The sequence below is a fragment of the Giraffa tippelskirchi genome, chromosome 12 (assembly GCF_054371585.1).
Source record: "Giraffa tippelskirchi isolate mGirTip1 chromosome 12, T2T-mGirTip1v1.2.pri, whole genome shotgun sequence".
In the NCBI taxonomy this organism is placed as follows: Eukaryota; Metazoa; Chordata; class Mammalia; order Artiodactyla; family Giraffidae; genus Giraffa; species Giraffa tippelskirchi.
The window spans coordinates 62,429,464-62,438,659 of record NC_137286.1 but is presented as its reverse complement, the minus strand read 5'-3'; the positions used below and the strand labels follow the sequence as shown (position 1 = coordinate 62,438,659).

The 9,196-nt window shown below is 40.0% G+C and overlaps 1 long non-coding RNA gene across 1 annotated transcript; it reads left to right on the top strand.

The window, feature by feature from the left end:
- Positions 1 to 8,926, top strand: LOC145528565 (uncharacterized). Its single transcript, XR_014070512.1, has 3 exons — positions 1 to 160; positions 6,411 to 6,598; positions 7,675 to 8,926. It is a non-coding gene; the product is annotated as an uncharacterized LOC145528565 (long non-coding RNA).
- Positions 8,927 to 9,196: the final 270 nt, after the last annotated feature.

Genomic DNA, 9,196 nt, shown 5'->3' with positions numbered 1-9,196 from the left:
AGTATATACTCATATGTTTTTACATAGTGGGTGTGTTTCAATCTGTTGGCAACCAGGATTCTTAGACTCTTTAATCAGTAGAAATTGATAAGAGGCCAGACCAAGAATTCAGGCAGGGCTTTGCTGGGACTCATGCTGCAGTACAAAGGAGGGAAAAGAAGTAAGTTTCCCTTCCTTGCTTCCTGAGCAGGGAGGAGGTGGATCCTTAAATGGGGTAAGGGTAGAGGCAGACCCGTCGGTCCAATTGGGCTGGAGAAGTGGCTTGGGTGGTTTGCCCATCGATTTCGTGGTGTTTCTGGGTCCTCAAAAGGGGCAGCTGGTGGGTTTTTGTTCTTTCTGTATCTCATTGTACGTGATTTGTCCCAACTGTGCATGCACACAGTTATTTTTAGTTCCTTTATAGTTTCTTTGTATTTTGTTGCTCAAGGAGCACTGGTATTCTTTAAAGGGAAATGTTCCTTACAGGCCACAGTCTTGATAGTAGAGGGGACTGTTGGTACTGAATTGGTTTCTCTTTCAGTGAACAGACAGACCTAGGAAATGTATATCCGTTTTGTATTCATTCACGATATATTTATCTTAAGTTTAAATTCAGGTTACGTGCTATTTTTTTATGTAATTTATCTTACCTTCATCTTTCTGTCATGCTGAAGAACCATGCTCTCAGTAACTCCAGTATAATTTGCCCATTTGCTTTGTCCCACAACACGCAGTCACTGTTACTGAATCAAACTTGGGTCCCTTGGCCCGTAGGCAATAAGGCCCATCTACTGACACCAGGCTGCAGTGAAATAAAGCTCCATGTTCACTGCAGATGCCAGGCAAGGCGTTCATGTAGCTAGTGCTCAAAAGACCTGAATTACTCAGTGGTTTTCAGGGAAAGGTTTTAAAAGGTAGGGTGAGGGGAGGGTGTGTGTGATCTGCTCATGGACATTCTTCTGATTGCCTGGTTATGAGGTAATTGGGAGTCAACATCATTGACCTTCTGGTTCCAGCTGTTCTGGGGTCTATATCCTTGTAGGTAGCATACAGTTAACTTCTTCCATATGGTGAGGGTTTCATTCTCTGCAAAGCAGCTCAAAAGACATGACTCAGTATTATCTACAGCCCTTGAAGAACTAAAGGTCCCTGATTTTGTTTAAAGGCTAAAGTATTATTATTTTGTCTTGCTTGACTGTTTTCCTTTCTTTCACGTTTTCTCACTTCTCTGATTAAACTTATTCTTTGACTAAAGTTTTTCTACAGACAAAAGGCTGGAGGAGGGCATGTCAGGGTTCTAGGAAGGCCCATAGGGTCCTGTTGGTTATATCATGAGCCTTAGAATAACTATAAGACAGCAGCAGCAATGTTATTACTGAAAACATTTTAAGCCTTATTTTGTCTTCATTTTTTTTTTTGTCTTTGGAATAGTCTCCACATGGATGTGTAGTCAACTGTATTCTGAAGCCTCTGAATTGTTGTGTTATCAGTGTGGCACAGGTTCATTTGTTTCTTTTTGCCTTCATTGTGTGGGTGCCATTTTTTAAATTTAAATTTGATTCATGTTTACATCAAATATTTTTATGTTTACAAAGTCACATGTATAAAATAAAGTACATTTAAAGAAGTCTACTTCTGTCACCGCTTCCTCTGCCCTATTCCCTTTCTTCTCTAACATGTAACTACTTAAAATATATTTTGGTTTTCCTTCCATTGTTTTCTATATTTATTTCTTAGATAAATGGTAGCATATTATGCTTTCATTTTCCTACCTTACTTTTTCCCCCTTAATTTTACATTTGTTGTTGTTTTTGTTTAATCACTAAGTCATTTCCAGCTCTTTTGCAACCCCATGGACTGTAGTCCACCAGGCTCCTCTGTCTGTGGGATTCCCCAGGCCAGAATACTGGAGTGGGTAGCCGTTTACTTCTCTAGGGGACCTTCCTGACCCAGGGTTCAAACCCACGTTTCCTGCATTGATAACAGATTCTTTATCATCGGCCACCTGAGAACAGTGTACTCCTTATTCTTTGGCTACAATGGATACTACTCAGCAATAACAAGGAATGACATCTTGATGTATGCAACAACACAGATGAATCTCATAATAGCTCTACTGAGTGAAAGAAGCCAGGTACAAAGGATTCCAAAGGTTATGATTTCATTTACATAAAATTCTAGTAACTAAAACTAATCTATAGTGACAGAAAGCAGCAAATGCCTGGGTCCTAGAGGCTAAAGGGAGTGTCAAGTGAAGGGTGATGAAAAAGAGGATTTACCAAGAGGCATGAAGGGCCCAGCTGGTAAAGAATCCGCCTGCAATGCAGGAGACCTGGGTTCGATCCCTGGGTTGGGACGATCCCCTGGAGAAGGGAAAGGCTACCCACTCCAATATTCCAACCTGGAGAATTCCATGCACTGTGTAGTCCATGGGGTTGCAAAGAGTCAGACACAACTGAACAAATTTCATTTCACACGAAAGGCCCAATAAGTGTATTCTTCTGGTTCTGGATTGAGGTTATAGTTTTATGGGTCCATACATATGTTAAAATCCTTCAAACTTTATCTTTTAAATATGTGCAATTTATTAATATGGCATTCATACCTCAATCAAATTGGTAATTTTTAAAGAAACCATTATGAGCTGATTTTTTGCTGTGCCTCTTCCCCTTCTCTTAGAGAAGGGAATCATGAGCTTCTGCTGAGAAGTAAACCTCTAAGGTCTTTTTTCTCAGCTCATTAGAAGATATTGGCTCTAACTTGGAGAATAAGCTTGTGTTTAAAAGAGGTCTTGTCTGAGTCATGTTCTCCTGTTCTTTAGATATTGTTTGAACAAATTTGCAAAGGAAAACTGGTTAAATGGTTGAGTACTGAATTTCTCTTGTCATTGCTTTTCACTGTGATAAATGACCTCATATTGCAACAGGGATTATTGCACAATAAAGAGCATGTTTCTGTGAGCTGCAGCACAACCCACTAGAACAATTGCAGGGAAAGAAATGAGAAGACTGGATTTCTGGTTAGCACTACCAGCTGTGAGAACTTGGGTGCATGGGTGCATGCTCGGTCGCACAGTCATGCCTGACTTTTTGCGACCTCCGTGGACTGCCACGCACCAGGCTCCTCTGTCTATGGGATTATTCCAGCAAGAATACTGGAATGTGTTGCCAATTCCTCCTCCAGGGGATCTTCCCGACCCAGGGATTGAATCTGAGTCTCCTGAGGCTCCTGTATTGACAGGCAGATTCTGACCCACCTGGGAAGCCCTATGAGAACTTGAGTAAAACTTTAAACTCATTTCCTTCAGTGTCTCCTGAGACAAGAAGTTCTGCTTATCATTTTTTCGTCAGTTGGAACAACATTTCAATATGATGGCTTTTGTTTTTCCTATATTACTTAATAGGTAAGATCTTTAGGGGTTGTGTATTAGCTCTCAAGAAATAGGTACAAACACTAATTTTTTAAAACATAAGTTGGAGCATTTGTTCTAGAACTGAATGATTTCAATTATAAAGATAATATTTATGGGATACAACCTTTACCATATTCTACATTATTTTGTTTCTAACTAGTCATCTGTGCTTTGTTTCTCTTCTTCTTGAACCTTTCCATAGTTGTGCAATGGTCCTTTATGAAATACTAATGATCATCAGCCAAAGATCTTAAAATAGAGCCCAGCTCCAGCACTTTTATCATTTCCCCTGAAGTGTCATGCAAAGAATTCACTGAATAATTGTTTCAGCACTTGGCACCATGTCACCAGTGGTTATGAATATGCAACTAAATCTTTGCAAAGCTGCAGTGAAAAAAAAAAGCCATCAAAATCTTACAGTACATTCCGTACCTTTGTAGTGCATAAAAGGAACAATAAAATGTAAGAAAAAATAGGACAATTTTATTGCAATGTAATATATAACAGGTTAGGATCTGAATGGAAGTATCTCAAAATGTAGAATTACATTTCAGTGCAATACACATAATCAATGACACGTTTTCTTTATATGACATGTCTACTTTTTAAAACCTATTAAAATCTGGAAGACATTCTTTTATAATTAAGCAAATTAAATTCTCTCTGTTCAACCAATAATCACAATTGAAGGAAACAAAATGTACTAAAAGGAAGATAAGAGTCTTACATTAAGGAAGCACTAACACAAGGACTGAATTGAACACTCAGGGGCCCTGCAGCATGCAGGCGATTTCATGCTGGTGTTTCTAGAGAGGCTGTCTGGGCTATGCCTGCAGAGCTGACAGCTGGGCACACGTGCCCACCGCCATTCGTCCGTCCTGGATGACACTGTGCCCAGACACTGGGACAGGGAAAGATGGTGGTCCAAGCTTTGTTTCTGTTTTTGCCACAAATATTATGCCAACCTGTGGACCTGGTGATGCAAAAATGAATTTCAAAGAAGCACAGTGCAAATCCTAACCTTGTATGGTGGGTCACAAATCAAGCCAGACGATTTCCCCAGGAGTCACTAGGCAACATTTTGAAAGGAAATCAGCCACCAGGTTTTTCTGGTTCTCCGGTTTTCCTTCCTCCACTCCTCAGACTCTGCCCAGTGACCACCTTCCCTTTTGGGGAATCTAATCCAGGCATTCGCCAGCGGGGCCCATATAAGGAACTGTGGTTCACAGAATAATGCTCCCCATCAAAGAAGTCCTTGTCCTGAAACCCTGATCCTGTGACTGTGTTACCTGTCAAGGTATGGGGAGGTGGTCCTACGGGGTCCAGTCTAATCACACGAGTTCTTAAAAGCAGAGGACTTTCCCCGGCTGGGCAAAGAGATATGACAGTCTTAAGAAGAGTCAGAAAGATGCTGCATTGTTAGCTTCCAGATGAAGGAAGGGCCATGAGGAAATTGGAAAAGAAGGAAATTCATTTCCTTGCCCTGACTTTAATGGAGACCTTGGTCTTAGCCCAGTGAGACCATGTTGAACTTCTGACCTACAGACCTACAGGATAAATGAATCTGTTTTGTTTCAAAGCACTGTGCTTGCAGTAATTTCTCATGGCAACAATGTAAAACTTATACAGAAGTTTTCACAGCTCTGTGATATTCAAGAGCCGATAGAAAATTCAGGAAACACAAGGAAAATGCAAAGTGTTTTCCAAGGTTTTAGAATCATTGCCTGTGCATACGTGTAAATATACCCATGGTAAATGGGGTGGTTTGTTGTTTTTTAAACAACTTGGCAAAATAGAAAGGGTGCAGTCCAACGCTAATCTTGCACTTCCATGGACACTGTATTACTGTATATATTTTAAAACTTTGTAATCCTTGGTTTCTTCTTTTAGTCTTTTTTTTTTTTTAATTTCTTTCTTTTAGTTGGGGGCTAATTACTTTACAATATTGTAGTGGTTTTTGCCATACATTGACATGAATCAGCCATGGGTTTACATGTGTTCCCCATCTTGAACCCCCCTCCCACCTCCCTCTCCATCCCATCCCTCTGGGTCATCCCATTGCCCCAGCCCTGAGCATTTGTCTCATGCATTGAAACTGGAATGGTGTTCTGTTTCACATACGATAATATACATGTTTCAATGCTATTCTCTCAGAACGTCCCACCCTCATCTTCTCCTCGATCCAGTATTATTTTTTCAATTTTTAAAAATTCATGCAGTCAGTTGGCAAACACATATGAGTTTACTCAGTTTAACGTGCACCACCAGAAGCCAGGGAAGCTAGTGATGAATTGTGGACAATGCCAATGGTGGCTGGGCAGTCAATGGGCAGGAACAGTGGTGACCTGGCCCAGGAGGCCCCAGTCTGCTAGATGTGGCCAGCTTGGAGCATTCTCCTCCTTCCCTTCGGCTCTTACACTGAAAACTAAAGAGGCAATTCAGTTATGTAGAGCAAGTAGATGATAGGATACAGTTATTAGGAACATAAGACGAAATATCTGGTGAATAACATTGTAACAGTGTTCAGGATCCTGCCTTTAGTTAAGGTGGAAAGAACATACATGTGTCTTGACCTCCTTCTCACCTCAAATTGTTTCAGATTGTCTAAGGTCTTAAACATCTTGACAGCTATTTTCAGTCTATGCCTTGAAAAACACTTTTGAACAATAATGTATAAATATACATAAATCCACAAAACCAGCACATATTTTAAGTAAGGTATTATATCAATGTACTACTTGTATCGGTGACTAAATTTAGCAAACATTTCATAATCTAGATTTTTTTTAACCTGGCCATGACCATAATTATAAGATTTAGTTAATGCCTTACTTCTATTGCTCTAGGAGTAACATGAGGACTCGTGAACCAAGGCAAATAAGTATCATAAACTTGTTTTACAATTCGGTGTCAATAAAACTCATAATATTTTCCATTATGATTTTAGTTTGTAATATTTCTTCCCCTGGGATGGTTAAAAAGCAAAAACAAAACACTTAGTCATTTAATCTGCACACAGAGTTGCTGTATCTGAAGAAAACTCAGCAAATTAAGTTTCCAGGAGTCATCACAGAATTCGTTGGAAGACATCATCTGATCGGATGTTGAGGTCTCTTCCCCATCAACCATCTGGAATGCACCTAGCCATCAATAAACGAGGAGAGAAGTTGGAATGGTGGAGTGAAACACAGACACGGATTTGCAAAGGTGATAACAACAACTGAGAAAAATCTCAGAGTTAAATCACTGCCTGCGGTAAATTGCTGCCGCACTATTCCGGGGAGACTACTTCCGCTCCTTTCAAAAACAGTCAGTTGGGAAAATGGTCACTTATGTTTCCTAAATTATAAGAGAATCTGAGGTTGTGTGATATCAGAATAGCTCAGCTTTGAAGCTTTGTTTAATTTCTTAGTGAATTAGAAAAAAACTTGTTTCCGCCACTCCTAACACTTCTGACAACAGATGTGCATGCTGTTTCCCCACACTTCAGACACTAGCTGGGTATCCTACAATTCAGTCTCAGCACAAACTCCCTGGACTTAGTGCAGAACCCACAGGCTGAGGACTCAGCCCCATAGGATGCCCTCACTTCAGTCTCTAGGTGCCAAGCCTAGATGGCACCTATGCTTCTGACCAGCTGGTTATGAAAGGTAGGTTTCCACCATGTCCTCTCCAGATTTGATACCTGTTTTAATGGCTCACAAAACCCAGGGAAACATTTGCTTATATTTACTGGCTTATTATAAAGGATATGGCTTAACAATCAGATGAAGAAATATATGGAGGCACATCCTGAAGTGTCCCTAACACAAGAACTTCACTCTCCATAGGCCTGGTGTGGGCCATCCTCTCAGCATCCAGATTTGTTAACTGACCTCAAGCTCCCAGAAATCTGTATAAATTTGTATGAACCCTTCAATGGGTGGACATGATCTGTTATTAATTCAATTTCTACCCCCCACACCTCCCCTCCCCACCCCCACTCTCCTCTTCAGAGGATGGGAGGTGGGATTGAAATTTCCAAGCTCCTAATCACGGCTTGGTCTTTCTGGTGACTAACCCCCATACTGAAGTCATCCAGGAGCCCACCAAGAGTCTCTTCATTGGAATAAAAGACACTCCTATCACTCAGGAAGTCAAAGGGATTTAGGAATGTTGTGTCAGAAACCGGAGACAAAAACCAAAAGTGTACTGATATTATTAGTCTCTTTCAAATGATTTTGCTTTTATGAAGGTATACTGTGACATTGAAAATAAGAACCTTACTTTTCATGTCTTTGCAGAGTAAGAAACAGTCTTTTCTTTCTAAGCTGTCTGGTGAATGCTTTGGCAGGTTTTCAGGAGATAAAAAGAAATAGAAGAGCAAACCAGAGAACTGCTTTCTAATCAGTTGCAACCTCTTGACTTCATATTGTATTCCTGATTCTCACTCTATGACTCTGTATAATGACTTTCGATGCTTGCTTCCTCCACCTTGACATTGAGTTTCCATGGAATAGATTTATACACAGAAAATCCAAAAGAATTAACAACCTGATGGGTGCCTGGCCATCTCATTCTAACAGAAATTCCTTCGGCCCAGCTACCAGATCTCTCTTCCAGGGGGCACTCTTGTGCAAGAGGTCCCCTCTCTATCCAGCCTATGCTGGGCCAAAGCCTACCCTACTTGGATGGTTCCTGGTTCAATTGCATATTTGTTGAATTTTCACATCCCTTCAGCATGGGACATAACATAACAGGTACATAAATGCATTCTGAACAGGAACTTTGACTTCCTTGGATAAAAACTGCTGCTCACTTCCTAGATATTATTGTTTTCAAAATTTGACTCTGTTAATATCATATCGAACGTATAAAAGATTATAATAAATGATAACTGTCCTTTTTTTAAAAGCCAAAAAATCACTTAATAAAGCAAATACTTTGTATTGTCCTGAGAAATAACTGTGTCAGGAAAATAAAAGCTTTCTTTTTATAAAAGCAGTACAATTTAGTTTTCATTTTTTTAAATATATCCAATACTGCATTCATTTAGTTACATCTTGAACATTGTCAGAAATCACCAGTGTATCCATATCACATGTTTCATTTCAGCAGTTGGAAAGGAATTTTTTCCACCTCCTTAAGAACACACCCACAGGTGAAAAGTGTCACCTGCCATATCAGTAAACAAAGAATGCTACAACGATCAGTCACCCCAGCCTGTCGGTGTACCCAGTGGACTCAGGACTGGAAAGCATGGGATACTGGCTCCAGAGAGCTAAGGTTTGTATCAAAGGAATGATTTCAATAAGCCCAGACTCTTGCATCTTCCCATACATAGAAAAGTATTAATTTCATAGCTTGAGATATCTGGTTTTCTTTAATTAACAATAATCTTTTGATGTTCCAACTATCTGGTTTTTGTTGAAAAATTCCTATATATTCTGGTTCTTCCCTTACCTCTTAAGAGTGGGCCCTCAGAGCTGACAGGCTATCTCCCTGGCTTGATGTGCTCAGAAAGTTCACCAAATAAAACATAATTCTCAACTTTTAGGTTGTGTATTTTTTTTTCTGTAACGACACACACATTTTTCGTAACTTTGTTATGTGCGGTTTTATTGAATATATGTCAATTCAAAGAACCTTGTTTTTGAGCAACTACTGGGTAAAATGAACTTGTGTGTGGTTTAAAATGTAGAGGATACTGAGGGAGGAACAAGAAGGAGGAGGAATAGGTAGATGTGGAGTACAACTCTCTGCATGTATACCTCAGAAATACACCTTCAGACACAGAAGAGCTCACAGCACCAGCTGAGAGTGAGC